The sequence below is a fragment of the Phoca vitulina genome, unplaced genomic scaffold, assembly GCF_004348235.1.
Source record: "Phoca vitulina isolate PV1807 unplaced genomic scaffold, GSC_HSeal_1.0 scaffold82, whole genome shotgun sequence".
In the NCBI taxonomy this organism is placed as follows: Eukaryota; Metazoa; Chordata; class Mammalia; order Carnivora; family Phocidae; genus Phoca; species Phoca vitulina.
In genome coordinates, this window is record NW_022589785.1 from 4,929,057 (window position 1) to 4,938,588 (window position 9,532).

The 9,532-nt window shown below is 39.4% G+C and overlaps 1 protein-coding gene across 2 annotated transcripts in view; it reads right to left on the minus strand.

Moving 5' to 3' along the window:
• Nucleotides 1–9,532, minus strand: part of MORC2 (MORC family CW-type zinc finger 2) — a 61,970-nt gene that overhangs the window by 5,472 nt on the left and 46,966 nt on the right. The gene's annotated exons all lie outside the window — the stretch shown is intronic.

A 9,532-nucleotide genomic window follows, 5' to 3' on the forward strand; every position in this document is an offset into this window, starting at 1 on the left:
GCTAGGGGAAGGCTCACAGCTTTGCCTGGGGCTGTCTGGGGCCAAGCCAAGGCACCCACCCGGCTCTTCTCTTTGAGGGAAGCCCACCTTGGTGAGTTCCAGGGTTACTCGATAACCACGATAACTTGGACTGCTTCTGTTGTCCCAGGTTGCTAAGCAACTCTGATCACTAGCTCCCAGGACGGGCCTAGAGCGGCTTGGTCTGGCCCACTGTGGGGGGCCTCCCACTGCCAGTGCTTCCACGTGAGAAGACGGGGTGGGGCAGGGCACCACAGGAGTAGCAGAGCGAGGCTCCAATCACCTGCCCTGAAGCCCCAGCGCTGTGGGATCCAAGGCTGGCCCTGCACAACTCTTGCCTTACCAGGGCCTTGCTTTCCCACCTGTGGGGAGGCAGGCACTGGTTAGTCCTGCAGCTCTCACTGGCTAGAAGGTGCAGGGCAGTGAGGCAACCCCAGCATAAACCTGAACCCAGGGGGTGGGGGCAGTGGAAGGGGGCCTGCCAAGGGAGAAGATGGGCTACATGGGCAAAGCCCAGAGGTGACAAAAGCCAGTCCACTGAGACAAAGTGAGGGAAGAGCCTGGAGTGGAGCCAGGCAGAGCTCTGAACAGGGAGTGACATCAGGTTGACGTTCTAGAACCCACTCTAACCAGATCACAGAAGATCAGCCTACTCTCAGCAGTCTATCCACCAGCCATCACTGAGTAGAAAAGGTCATAGAAAAAAAGATTCTGCAACATAGGCCATATGGGGCCTCAAAGTACATCTGACAAAAAGATGCAAAAGACCTTTACAGATACAACTTTAAAATTTTACTGAATGATAGAGAAGACCTGAGTTAAAAGGAAAACACCATCTTCACAGATGGCCAGCTCAGTTATGTGGGTTCTTCCCAAATCTACAAATCCAACATGATCCAAATCAAAATCCTGTGAATATTTTTTAAACACTTGACAAATAGATTGTGAAATCTACATGGGAGAATTGAGCAATTCTTAAGCAAAAAATAATAGAGAATAGAGCAATTCTTAAGAAGATGGGGAACATGGAGTTGACCTACATATACCCAAACATGTTAGAAAGCTACCAACAAATTGCTTCCTTTTTCTCCACTGCACTCTGGCATGATGTGTCGTACCATATATTTTATTCATTTGTTGACTATCTCCCCCACCCCACAATGGACTGTGAGCTTCATGAGAATAGGAATCATGTCTGTCTTACACACTATAGCATCCCCAGTGCTTGGCACATAGGAGATGCTCAGTAAATAGGTGTTGAATTAATTCCAGGCCAGAAGGCCCAGACAGAGCAAAGGCTCAGGGGAATACTCCCCAGAGCCACTGAGAGTGTAGCTGCAGCAGCAAATTGTGAGGGGGCAACTGGGAAGAGCTGAACCTAGGGACCTAGGAAACTCCTGCTCCCACAAACTCTACAATCCAAGTCTTTGCACCTGACAGACTGTGGGGGAGGAAGCCTGAAGTTCCCTTATCCCCAGGGCTGGGGCTCAAAATAAAGTGGGGGTAAAGGACACCAGATAGAAAAATGTCAAAGTGTAGCACAGAGACACCATCAATGCAGTTTCTTATTCTTCTTATGAAGCTGGCCAACATAACTTCAACAACAAAACCTGGTAAAGACAGCACGGAAAATATAAGAACTGTGTATTTCAAGCTCACTTTAAGAACAGAACCTGGGTGGCTCAGTTGGTTAAGCTTTTGACTTCAGCCCAGGTCATGATCTCGGTGTTCTAGGATCAAGCCCCACAATGGACTCCCCAGTGGGGAGTCTGCTTGTCCCTCTCCCTTTGCCCCTCCCCTGCTCATGCTCTCTCTCTCTCTCTCTCTCAAATAAATAAATAAATAAATAAATAAATAAAGTCTTTTTAAAAAATAGAATTTTCAGGGCGCCTGGGAGGCTCAGTCAGTTAAATGCCTGCCTTCGGTTCAGGTCATGATCCCAGGGTCCTGGGATTGAGCCCTGCATCAGGCTCCCTGCTCAGTGGGGAGCCAGCTTCTCCCTCTCCCTCTACTTCTCCCCCTGCTTGTGTGTGCATGCTCTCTGTCAAATAAATAAAATCTTTAAAAAGAGAGAGAATTTTCGGGGTGCCTGGGTGGCTCAGTTGTTAAGCATCTGCCTTTGGCTCAGATCATGATCCCAGGGTCCTGGGATCGAGCCCCACATCAGGCTCCCTGCTCCACAGGAAGCCTGTTTCTCCCTCTTCCACTCCCCCTGCTTGTGTTCCCTCTCCCACTCCCCCTGCTTGTGTTCCCTCTCTCGCTGTATCTCTCTGTGTCAAATAAATAAAATCTTTAAAAAAAAGAAAATTTTCAAAAATCCAAATAGCAAATAGAATCCAGCCACATACCAAAGACTAATACCTCAAGTTGGTAAACCCATGCCCAAGTTAGGTTTACCACAGAAATGCAAGAATGGGTCGGTGTTGGGAAGCTTTTCATTATAAATCATTCATTATATCAACCACCCTTGTATAATACCAGGCATGCTAGATAAAATTTTAAAACATCTTAAAAGCATCCATGAGTCGGAAAGAATATAAGGAATACTTGGGCCAGATATTAAGTGAGTGTAGAAATATGGAAAGGTAAGAAGAGTCTGAAGTCTTGCTTTTCCCTCATAGCCACTTACTGTACCAGTGAGCTTAAGTTTTCACCGCCTCAAATGATACTTCCAAGGTAGGGTATTTAACATCAGATGTGCACCATAAAGCTGGACTCCCAAAGGTCTATACCTTTGATATAATGAATCCAAAATCAAATACAGGAAAATTGTTTGTCTTAAAGATTGGTCCTAAGCAGAGCAGAAAAGAATCCCCTAAGAATTAGTAATTGAGAGCAGACCCTCTCCTGGTTTGGTTTAATAGCCAAATACATACTATCAGATAGTCCAATAAAACCTCTGGCAGAGAATATAACATGGTCTCAAATTGGCAATGTCCCCAGTCACATGAGAGAAGCAAAGAAATCCTCTCTGAGGCTCTCCCCTTCATTCCAGGTCTTATGGAATCCCAGATGTGACACTGCAAGGAAAATGAATAGCTTACAGTGTGATATCTCTAAACACACAAGGAAACACAATACACAAGTTGGCCCATGAGCATAGGCCAACAGAAATAACAGCAGAATCAGACATAAAACTCCATATAGTGAAATTATCAAACACAGAATATAAAATAAGCACGTGTAATATATTTCTAGAAATAGAAGGTTTCTAAAATTTTCATTCCTGAAAATGAGTGAACACTATTTTAAAAAAACTAAAGAATTTCCAGAAATTAGAAAAAAATCACTAAAAATAATAATATTAAAACATACTACTGAAGAGAATAGTGACATAGAAGTAAGATCTGAAGAAAGTATCCAGAATACAACACAAAGATGTGAAAAATACGAAAGAAGAGACATGGAGAATAAAGTGAGAAGGTCCCATATGTGTCTAATCGAAATGGAGAACTCTTTTTTTTTTTAAGATTTATTTGTCAGAGAGACAGAGCATGCACAAGCAGGGGGAGTGGCAGGCAGAGGGAAAAGCCGGCTCCTTGCTGAGCAAGGAGCCTGACGGCGGGACTCGATCCCAGAATCATAACCTGAGCCGAAGGCAGACGCTTAACCGACTGAGCCACCAAGGCATTGCGGAGCAGAACTCTTTAAAGAGTTAATGATTTTAAAATTTCCAAGAAGTCATGAGAAAGACCAACATACAGAGTAAACCTCAACAAATCCTAGTTAGGAAAATAAAAAGACATCCACAGCAAAATACAATAGAGTGAAATTGCAAGACTCTTAAAACAAAATCTTAAAAGCAGCCAGATTAGGGGTAGGTGGTGGGAATTACCTTCAAAGAGCATTGATCAGACTAAGAGTTGACCTCCTAAGAAAGAAGAGAAAAGTGATTAGAGGAGAAAATGTTAGTATTCCCAGGGAAAATATCTTTCAGGATCCAAAGGAAAATAAAGGTATGAATAAAAACTTACTAAAACAGTATTAAGAAACTTGTGGAGTTAGACTTTGGTGGGTTAAGTATTTGGTAAAACACACAGAGTAATCACTAAAGAAAGAATAACGGATTTCCAAAACAAGGGAAAACATTGTATGTGTGTGTGTGGGGGGAATTTTCAGTCAATCTAAAAGAAGGCAAGAAGGAGGAAAAAGGAATGCAGATAAGGTGGAATAAAAATTACAAAATAAGACAGAAATAAGTCTGTAATGCATCAATAATACACAAAATTTAAGTAAGTTAAATCTTTGGGTAAGAATAAAAAGTATCTAGAATAAAACAAAATCTTGCTATATGTTGTTTACAAGAATACACTGAAAACATAAATATACAGACAAGATAGACTTTAAGGCAAATATGTATTTCTATATGTCAACTCCTATAAATAAAAAAGTCACTTTGTAATGATAAAAGATAAAATTCACAAAGCTCTAAAACTCCTATGCACCTAATAACATCTCAAAATAAAGTAAAATGGACACAATCACAAGGAGAAATAGATAAATCCACAATCACAATGGAAGATTTTAACATACCTCTCCCTGTAGTGAGAGCTCAGAGAGGCAAAAAATATCAGCAAGGTTTCCAACAACACAATCAACAAACTTGATGTAATGTACACATAACTGCAGGATATATATTTTTTGAAATGTACATGGAACATTTTTGAATATTAACCATGTATTTGGGCCAGTCATAACGCCTCAGCAAATTTCAAAAAACTAATACACAGACCACATTCTCAGACTAAAATGAAGACAGTTTGGGGCGCCTGGATGGCTCAGTCGTTAAACGTCTGCCTTCGGCTTAGGTCATGATCCCAGGGTCCTGGGATAGAGCCCCACATCGGGCTCCCTGCTCGGCGGGAAGCCTGCTTCTCTCTCTCCCACTCCCCCTGCTTGTGTTCCCTCTCTTGCTGTGTCTCTATCAATAAAATTAAATTAAATTAAATTAAATGAAGACAGTTCAAAATCAGTAACAAAAAGGCAATTAGAAAAAAAATCCACTCTTGAACATTAAGAAACTCTTTTAAATAACTAATGGATCAGAGAAGAAAACAACAGAATTATACAGTTAAAAATTAAAATGCTAAATATCAAAACTTATAGGACAAAGGTAAAGCAGTACTTACAGAAAAACTTATAGCATTAAAAGCTCATGTTGTAAAAGAAGAAAGACTAAAAAATAATGAGCTAACCATCCAGTTAGAGTAAGAAAATGAACACTAAGACAAACTCAAAGAAAAGAAATCAAGATCAGAAATTAATCAAAGAGAAAACAAACACAATAGAGAGGATGATAAAAGCTAAGGTTGATTCTTTGAAAAACTAAAATTGACAACACTGATAAGGAAGACAGAGAAAGGGAAGGAAGGAGAGAGAAAATGGATGAACCTAAAAAACACTATTTGAAATAAAAAGAAGACATAAATATAAATGCTACAGATATTGTCAAATAAGGATATTATGAACAACTTTGTAACAATAACTTTAAAAACAGATAAAGTTCTAGAAAAATATAACTTAAAACTGACTCAAAAATTAGAAAATCCTAAGTAGTAGTATAACCATCTTTAAAAATCAGTTTAAAAACTCCCAGCAAGGGTGCCTGGGTGGCTCAGTCAGTTAAGTGTCTGCCTTTGGCTCAGGTCATGATCCCAACATCCTGGGATCAAGTCCCACATCAGGCTCGAGTCTGCTTCTCCTTCTGCCCCTCGCCCTGCTTGTGCTCATGCTCTCTCTCTCTTAAATAAATAATTAAAAATTTTTTAAAATAAAAACTCCCCTGACACATATACATACAAAACTCCAGACATAGCTGACCAAGGAATAATCAGCCTTACAGAAACTATCCCAAGAGTAGAAGAAATAATCCCCAACTCATTTCTTGAGGCTAGTATAATCTGGTCACCAAAACCTAACAAGGACAGTAGAAGAGAGGAAAATTACACACTAGTGATGGTATAACTCAAAACAAATATTAACAAGTCTAGAAATATAGAAAACTTATAATCATTATTCCAGAAATGCAAGGGTAGTTTACCCTAGGAAAAACTAATGAGTGTAATTAACCACATTAACAAAATAAAGAACACTACAAGGAAAAGTGGACAGCCACATGCAGAAGAATGAAACTGGACCATTTCCTTACACCATACACGAAAATAGACTCAAAATGGATGAAAGACCTAAATGTGAGACAGGAGTCCATCAAAACCCTCGAGGAAAACACAGGCAGCAACCTCTTTGACTTCGGCTGCAGCAACTTCTTCCTAGACATCGCCAAAGGCAAGGGAAGCAAGGGCAAAAATGAACTATTGGGACTTCATCAAGATAAAAAGCTTTTGCACAGCAAAGGAAACAGTCAACAAAACCAAAGACAACCAACAGAATGGGAGAAGATATTTGCAAATGACATACCAGATAAAGGGCTAGTATCCAAAATCTATAAAGAACTTACCAAATTCAACACCCAAGGAACAAATAATCCAGTCAAGAAATGGGCAGAAGACATGAACAGACATTTCTGCAAAGAAGACATCCAAATGGCCAACAGACATATGAAAAAGTGCTCAACATCACTCAGCATCAGGGAAATACAAATCAAAACCACAATGAGATACCACCTCACACCAGTCAGAATGGCTAAAATTAACAAGTCAGGAAATGACAGATGTTGGTGAGGATGCAGAGAAAGGGGAACCCTCCTACACTGTTGGTGGGAATGCAAGCTGGTGCAGCCACTCTGGAAAACAGTATGGAGGTTCCTCAAAAAGTTGAAAATAGAGCTACCCTATGAACCAGCAATTGCACTACTGGGTATTTACCCCAAAGATACAAATGTAGTAATCGGAAGGGGCACCTGCACCCCAATGTTTATAGCAGCAATGTGCACAATAGCCAAACTATGGAAAGAGCCCAGATGTCCATAGACAGATGAATGGATAAAGAATATGTGGTATATATATATACAATGGAATATTATGCAGCCATCAAAAATTGAAATCTTGCCATTTGCAACGATGTGGTTGGAACTAGAGGGTATTATGCTACGTGAAATAAGTCAATCAGATAAAGACAATTATCAGATTATCTCACTGATATGTGGAATTTGAGAAACAAGGCAGAGGATCATAGGGGAAGAGAGGAAAAAATGAAACAAGAAGAACCAGAGAGGGAGACAAACCATAAGAGACTCTTAATCTCAGGAAACAAATTGAGGGTTGCTGGAGTTGTGGGGGGGTGGGAGGGATGGGGTGGCTGGGTGATGGACATTGGGGAGGGTATGTGTTGTGATGAGTGCTGTGTATTGTGTAAGACTGATGAATCACAGACCTCTACCCCTGAAACAAATAATACATTATATGTTAATAATAATAATAAAATAAATTTTAAAAAATAACACTATATGGTCATCTCGATGGATGCAGAAAACACTTCAGATAGAATTCAACATGCACCCATGATATTTAAAAGGAAAAAATGCTTTAAAAAGGAATGGAATCTTCCTTAATCTGTTGAATGGTGAAGAAGAAGAGAAGAAGAAGAAGAAGGAGAAGAAGAAGAAGAAGAAGAAGAAGGAAGAAGGAGGAGGAGGAGGAGGAGGAGGAAGGAAGGAAGGAGAAGAAGAAGAAGAAGAAGAAAAGGAAGGAAGAAAGAAAAAAGAAAGGAAGGAAGGAAGGGGAGGAGAAGAAGAAAGCTTTGTCAGTGAGATAAGAAACAAAAAAATAGGGGTGCCTGGGTGGCGCAGTCATTAGTGTCTGCCTTCGGCTCAGGTCATGATCCCAGGTCCTGGGATCGGGCCCCGCATCGGGCTCCCTGCTCAGCGGGAAGCCTGCTTCTCCCTCTCCCCCTCCCCCTGCTTGTGTTCCCTCTCTCGCTATGTCTCTCTCTGTCAAATAAATAAATAAAATCTTAAAAAAAAAAAAAAGAAACAAAAAAACCCCTGCTTTTCCCTTTATACTCAACATTGTACTGGCAGCCCTAGCCAATGCAACAAGGCAAGAAAAATACATGAAGCATGAGAATTGGCAAAATTATCATTCCTCACAGATATGTAATAGCAAACTCAAAAGAATCAAAAGATAAATTAGAATAACATGAAAATCAATTACATTTTTATATATTAGCAACAAACTGTCAGAAAATGAAGTTTTAAAAGTATCATTTACAATAGCATCAAAAACCATCAGGTACCTAGGCTACATCTAATCAAGAAAATAGAAGACCTCTGGGGTGCCTGGGTAGCTCAGTCAGCTAAGCATCTGCCTTTGGCTCAGGTCATGATCCCATTGTCCTGGGATCAAGCCCTGCATCAGGCTCCCTGCTCAGCTGGGGAGCCTGCTTCTCCCTCTCCCTCTGCCTGCCACTCCCCCTGCTTGTGCTCTCTCTCTGTCAAATAAATAAATAAAATCTTTTAAAAAAAGAAAATATAAGACCTCTAAAAGGAAAATTATAATACTTTCTTGAGAGACACTAAAGAAAGATCTAAATTAATGGACAGTTTTACTATCTTCATGGTTAGGAAGACTTATAAATATCAGTTTTTCTCAAACTGATGACATAGAATCAATTCCAATGAAACCCCTTCAGATTTTCTCTTGGAGCTTGATTAAATGATTCTAAACTTTATATGGAAATGCAAAGGACCAAAAATAGTCAAGACACTCTTGAAGCATAAAAAGTGGTTAAATTGGCTCTACTAGATATAAAAACTTACTGTAAAATGATAATAATTTAATCAGTGTGGTACTGGCATACAGAGACAACAGCCAAATGTAACTGAATAAAAATTCAGAAAAAGATTTACACATATAGGAACACTTGATATAACAGAGAGGTAGCATTGCAAATTAATGGAGAAAGGTAAGACTTTTCATTAAAGGATGTGGGGACAATCAGAAAGAAGTAAGGAATTGAAGCTCTACCTCATACCATACACAAAAGTCAATTCCAGGTGGATTAAAGATTTATATGTGAAAGACAAAACTACAAAAGCTCTATAAGATAATATAAAATAGTATCTTCATGACTTCATGATAGGGAAGAATTTCTTGAAACAAGCTACAAGAAATGCAAACAATAAAAAATATTGGTAAATTAGTCTACACTAAAATTAAGAACTTCTACTCATCAAGACTCTATAAAAAGGTTTTTTAAAAAGATGCCAAAAAGTAGAAGAAATCTGCAACACAGATAACTTAACAAAGAACTTGTATCCAGAATATACAAAAATACAAATCAATAAAAAGAAGACAAAAGAACAGAAAAAATGGTCAAAAGTCTTGAACAAACACCTTATCAAAGAAGAAATCCAAATGGTCAATAGACAAGAAAAGGTGCTCAACCACATGAGAAATCAGGAAAATGCAAATTAAACCACAATGACAAAAATAAATAAACAAACAAACCGCAATGACCTACTGCTATACACCCATCAGACTGGCAAAAAAATCCAAGTCTAAAAATATCAAGTGTAGGTGAAGAAGTAGAGAAATGAAGAATTTAGTGCCAGTGA